Consider the following 6046-nt stretch of genomic DNA (forward strand, 5'->3'; position numbering starts at 1 on the left):
TCAGCTTGAACACAGAAACTGAAATAAATCTTTGGATGCTGTCTTGTCAACTTACTATCTGCTTATTGTATAAGTAGTAAAAGACAATCACATATTCTTTTGTTTAAATAATTAACATTTGACACTATATATATATATATATGCTAAATTAAATTCATGCTCTATTAGCTTTTGTTTATGTCGTATATACCACATATCCTGGTAAATAAGTTGTTACTAGAATGAATGCATTAATATAATCCTGTGCCTTGCCTCTCTGTGAGCACTATCGTCAAAGGTGCTATTAGGAAATCAAAAGCTTCTCCTGAATTCAGCTGTGTCTAATAGTGTTCATTCTATTATACTGATAATAATACATCTTCTTTAAAATATATATATATATATATATATATAATATATATAATCACAGATTTGTTTTCACAGATTTCCAAATTTACATGTCTAATTTAGTTTTAATGATATAACTATATAAGTATTCAGGTATTTCCCAGTCCTAATGCAGACAACAATATAAAGGCTATTAATTAAAATACAAACATATGAAAAATTTTCTATTTTCCTGCTTTATAAAAACAAGACCAAAAAACTTAGGTATATGTTCTTGATGTGTCCGTTACCTGTATGAGTTCTATGTGTTTGCCTACAAAAGAGATTTTGCTTTAGGCAAAAGATTCCAAATTATACCTGTTCAGAAAGCGAGACGCGAGAAAGTCTGAAAGAACCCATGAGAAATCCCCTTCACAATGAATAATCTGAGTAAATGTATTTTCGTGGATCCATTTTATTTTATTCTTCAAAATAAATAAATAAATAAAACCCAACTGTTTTGTACTTACAATGGGAACCCATATCTGGGGTCAACACGTCTCTCGTGCTCAATTCAAGTCCAGATGGTGCTCATTAAAATATGGCACATCATCCTTTACTTAGGCGAGTACCGTTCAAACCACACAGGCACATCAGAGAAAAAAAAATGGCTCCATAGCCGACTAGTCCTGTCACAATGTAAATTTTTGACTGCGAACATTAAACGTTGTCTGTATTGATTAATTATGCATTATTATTATCTGTTAATTGGCATCAAAATTTAATTACCATGCCCTTATCCAGTGGCTCCTGTTGGCTGAGAGCACTTGGTGTCCATTTCCTCATGGATCTTATTTGCTGGGACATAAGTCTGTAATTGGATGAGGCTTTGTGATCAGATGTTCTCTAGGAGAAGCTAATTCCACTCTTTCTGACCTGCTTAATCTGCAAAACTGAGCCCAGTTCAAGCTGGGTTAATGGGGTCCTATGCCCACCCGCCACTCCCGGGTCACTAAACAGCTGGCACATGGCACACACACTTACACACACATACGCGCAAACTAGCTTACAAATGACACAGATGCATAATACAAACCTCCAAACCTGACCTATTGATAACCCAATTAAGGCTCGTGTACTCAACCGCAAGTGAACATGAGAGACATTTTCAAAGGTTCTGCTGATGCAAAAGAATATCAAATAACGCTGCTCCTGATAAAAATCGTTACTCTGACTGTAATCGTTCCAATTTACTGGAAGGTTGCCCCTCCCCCAGGAAATACCTAATAAAACATGATCTGTCAACATTATCATTGCAGTTTCTTTTCAAAGCCAAATAATAAATACATTTTCTTTTAACCACTTCACCAATCACTCCAACCCAATCTGATTAATACATTTTAGTTAGTATTGCATTGCAACCTTGTTCTACAGCAACTTCTCTTCCTGAATTCAGTCTGACAGAACGCTACAGTATTGGGAATTATGAAGTATGAAGCTGAGGTGAATGCACTTTGCTGTCTTTTCAACAGGATGCTAATTTCTTCCTGGTAGACACACTAATTGATGTGTCAGAAACACCATTCTTCAAGTATTCAGAGCTCTGCAATTTGTTTTTCCAAGCTGCATGTTGAAGGAAATCTCCACCCTAAAGCACATTAATATGTTTATTTTCAAAGCTTTGTTAAGCTGCTTATCTGAAAAATAGCAATGAGGTAAGAAGTTAATGGTGTGTGTCACTCTGACGTCACAGGCAAACATTGCTTCGGTAGTTACAATTGATTTTATAATATAAAGAATGTATAACATAAAAATACAAAAAATTTAATGTACAGTTTTGGTGTTTTATTTTTTTCTTTAAAAATTTTTACAGGACATTTAAGAAAACATCCAAAATAATGAATAGTAAAGACATCAATTTGGTCGCTGAATTGCCCGACTAGCGATCTATGAGATGACATTGAAGTTCACCTGTATGAATAGTGTGTGTAATTCAATTCTTTTTTTATATACATAATACAACTACTTACAAATTTTGGTATGATTGAAATTTTTTAATAATACATTCACAATTTATTAAGCTTTTTTTTCAATGGTTTTCACTTAAATACTAAATTTAGAATTTACATTATTTACAGTTCTGTTTATATTTAATCGATTAGGATTCAGATTGAACCAATTCAATAAACGACCAGATTAATAGTGACCGGATTTCGATAATAAATATAGCCTAATAATGTAGATGATGTGATTTCCAATAGTACGAAAATAAAATAATGCAACCCAATTTCGAAAACGACGAGTCTGAAAGACCAAAGCGCCGCCGCAGCGATCGCTGCAAAGTGTGAACTGATTTGGTCATAGTGAATTCACTTGATATTCAGGAAGTTACAGGATGAAGGGTTTTTTTTTTCCTTTTGAGGATGGATCTAATGGAACATGGAGTACGGATGGAGTATAATCCTTCTATATGAAAACGTTCAGGCTTTTCAGACAGCAAACAGGAAACGACATGAAATCAATTCTTGAAAGTAGGCCATTTTTTTTTCCTTCAAGGAAATGCTTGTCGACTTTCAGGACCGAAAGCCAATGAAACTAGACATGATTGAAAAGAAAAAAAAACAACCTAGTCTAATCCTGGCCCGTAAACAGCCGTGACTGTTGAGTCCGTGTCTCCCCCCGGTGCGAGCGAAATTTGTAGGCGATTCATTAAATTCCCGCGCCTCTGCTTTGCGGCCATTTTGTCCTAATCTATCAGCTCAAAGCACATTTCTGCCTGAAGCGTGCCAGGTCACATCCACCCAGAGGCAGCCAAGCTCAATAAAACTCCACTTCCCTCTTCACCCTCGACAGCTATCATCTCCCCTTTTTATTGCCATTCATTTCTTTTTTTTTTTTTTTCACCGGCAACACGATGCCGCCATTATAGGCTGACTGATGTGGGGGAGTCAGAGCAATTTCCTGAGCCACTTAACGCCAGGTCGCGCGGGGGCTTGTAACATGAGTGAGGGAGAGAGAGAGAGACAGAGAGAGACACAGAGAGAAAAAGAGAGAGAGATACCATGGCCATTCAGAGGTCGCTTATGCACGATGAATACCGACCCAGATGTTAAGTCAATGGCTTAAGGGTGAAGAAAAAGCGCCCTCCTCCTCTTCTTCCCTTCTTCCCTCTCAGGATAATCGGGAAAAGAGAGCGGGTTTACATTTCATAGGGCAGTGACAAAAAATGTTTCTATTGAAGCAAATGGTTCGGCTGAGATAAATGAGTCCCTCAATCAGATACATTCATAACAGGCTCATAAAGAGCCTGAATAGAGCGACTACAGGATATGGACTGCAGGGAGGAAGCCAGATGCTTCTCTGCGACATAATCCATTAGCGTCACATTTTTTCCCTCTCTCTTTTCTCCCTTTTTTTCTTCAACGTTAAATTACGAGACATATCCCTGTAGCAGGGTGGCATTACGCGCAGATAATGATTTTGTTATCCCTGCGGTCCGGGAGGCCCTCCCTTCTCTTCTAACTACAAATGTCAGCCCAGACAGGCAATTATAGGAGTCGGATTACTCCTTCTCCTCTATCAGTCCATTCTCCAAGCCCACGGCACGGCGAGAAGCCAAAGGTAATATTCCCCCGGGGTCGGAGCCAAGGCCATGAACCCGCCTATTAAAGGCCTAACGAGTTTCTGTGCGAACAGCGGGCCGGAGGTTTGAGTGACATGCGGTCGATGGGTTGCGCTCTCTCGGGTCCGCTCAGCTGTCAGAGGGCTGATGTCTGGAAATGCTGCTTTCGACTACTAAAGCCACCTGTGTCACAGAAAAAAAACCACGCCGACACGATTCACAGAAAACGGAAACAGGAATCCAATGAATCAATCAATAAGAAATCATCAATTTTCACGCTTTTATTCATCGTTGTGCAGGAATGGGCGTGGCTTATGAGATCGCACTGATTCAATTACCAATTGATTTGATTGTATTGCCAATGTTCTGTAGACAGACATTTCCCCCAGCCATCGAACCAGACGCTTACTAGCGAATAAATGAAATTGAAACGAGGCACAAGAGCGCCACCTGCTGTCACCGACTATAGCTGATGCTTGAAATGCCTTCCTAATCCCCACCCTGTCCTGCATAAAGCCCGCCGACGACATTTAAATGTTTGAGATGACAGCTCAAGCAAATAATATGATAATTAACAATGCTTCCTAGTACGAAATGCCAAGGCGTAGTAGAGAATGAGGCTTAGAAACCTCCAACTTCATAGGAAGAAATGTGAAATTCGTCTGGTTTTATTTAATATTTTTTTTTAGGTTTTTTTTTTTTTTTGCACCACAAAGGCCTGTTTGTGTTAAAAGTCAAAAGGCACTTAAGTAATTGTATCATTTGCTCTCTGTCTGGACCAAAGAAATAAAAACTATCTGTACCATATTGAATTGCATAGCTTCATATTTTTTTTTCCATTGCATTGAAACGCATTGTGTTGAATCAAATCGAGATCGGATCGGACTGCATCACATTAGGGGGGGAATCGTAGCGTATCGCATCTGTAGCTGCTTTATATGTATCTGTGATGTATCGTTAGCTATGCAACAAAATGCGCATTGGCCTCAGTTATCAAGATGCACATCTATAATATATATATATATATATATATATATATATATATATATATATATATATATATATATATATATATATATATATATATATATGTGGCACTATATAAGGCAGGTGGTCATAATGTTATGCCTGGTCGGTCGGTGCATATTATATATTACTAGATATAAAAATATATAGCTTTTGCACATTTCTACACTGCCTATAGTCTATATATATTTGCTGTACATATATTTATTTGCACTTAGCAGTTTGCACAATGCTACACACTCCTGAGTACCTGCACTATGCGGTGGCAAAGATCGATTGTTTGCTCTATCGTTCTATCATCCTAATACTACATTAATGCTACAGTGGGTGGTCAGGGGCATTTGAATGATCTTTTCCATGCTCAGTTTTATCAATTCATAATAAGGCCAATCAAAATGTTTATAAGAAATAAGAGAATTGAGAGAATCCTGAATTAAACTACACTAAAACACCCCAGAAATGAACTGCAAACATTGACTGCAGACCAGACATTCACGCCCAACATCTCACCCACCTGACCTCATAAGTGCAACAAGAGATTTCCTGAAAATCCCCCAAAAACTAGTGGTAAGAATCCCCCAGAGGAATGGAAGATGCGATTGCTGCAAAGCAAAGCAGGGACCACCACTGGAATATTTAGTATGCTGATTAGGACGTAGCTACAGTATATGAATCAAATGACTTCATCCTCGTACACAAAAGGTCTGCAGTACTAAAATAAACATCAAAATTAAACTTGCTACATAAGCAAAGTACGAAAAAGCAAGCCTCGATGGGCTTATGCTGGTAGTAACCCACAGAGGGCCATTAAAAGAGCTTTATGCTGTAGATCAGTAAAAGAAAACGCATTGAGAGATTCATTGGTTCAGGCATCGTAATGGAGAGCAATAATGGAGCTCGAGGCAAAGTCACATTACTTCATCTATGGACTTGCAGCAGGCTCTTGCCATCAGAGAACGAGATACCACACGATGGTGATAACGGCTGCTTAATAAAAAATAAAAAAACCTTCAACACTCAGGATATCATTTTACAGGGGGTGTGAACAAGTGCAGTGTTAAGTGCAGATTTCAAAACACTATTATTCAGAGT

The sequence above is a fragment of the Silurus aristotelis genome (genome assembly GCF_946808225.1).
Source record: "Silurus aristotelis genome assembly, chromosome: 8".
NCBI lineage: Eukaryota > Metazoa > Chordata > Actinopteri > Siluriformes > Siluridae > Silurus > Silurus aristotelis.